The sequence below is a fragment of the Sinohyriopsis cumingii genome, chromosome 9, assembly GCF_028554795.1.
Source record: "Sinohyriopsis cumingii isolate HCF-2022 chromosome 9, ASM2855479v2, whole genome shotgun sequence".
Lineage (NCBI taxonomy): Eukaryota > Metazoa > Mollusca > Bivalvia > Unionida > Unionidae > Sinohyriopsis > Sinohyriopsis cumingii.
This window is the reverse complement of record NC_142969.1, coordinates 20,234,905-20,235,349: the sequence shown is the minus strand read 5'-3', so window position 1 is coordinate 20,235,349 and position 445 is coordinate 20,234,905.

The window sequence follows — 445 nt, the reverse complement described above, 5'->3', positions numbered from 1 at the left end:
TTTCTTTCTTTCTCCAAATATTCTTTACATATGACAAAGTATTACCACCAAATAAAACGTCAGTGTAATATTTCTCTTTAAAATAGATGGAGCGATTGATTGATACTATTATTTATAGGGGTATTATTCTGACGAAAATATAAATCAAGGTCGTTAATGTGGCGAATGACTTGTTCATGGTATCGTGTGGTTCAATTCGTTCTTGAAATATCATGAAAAACAATTATATGTTTAAGTTCTTTCCGATAGGATATCATGCGACGGAATATTGGCCTAATGGGAGTGGTTGCTGGGGAATGTGCGGCTTTCACAATGAAGTGAACTCCTTGAAACAAAATTACCCAACACATGGACAGGTGCTATTGTTCTGGCTCATAATGATGATTTTCTTGCTCAAAATAAAACTAAGCGAACTAGTTTCGGTTATGGAATTCTCACTATCACT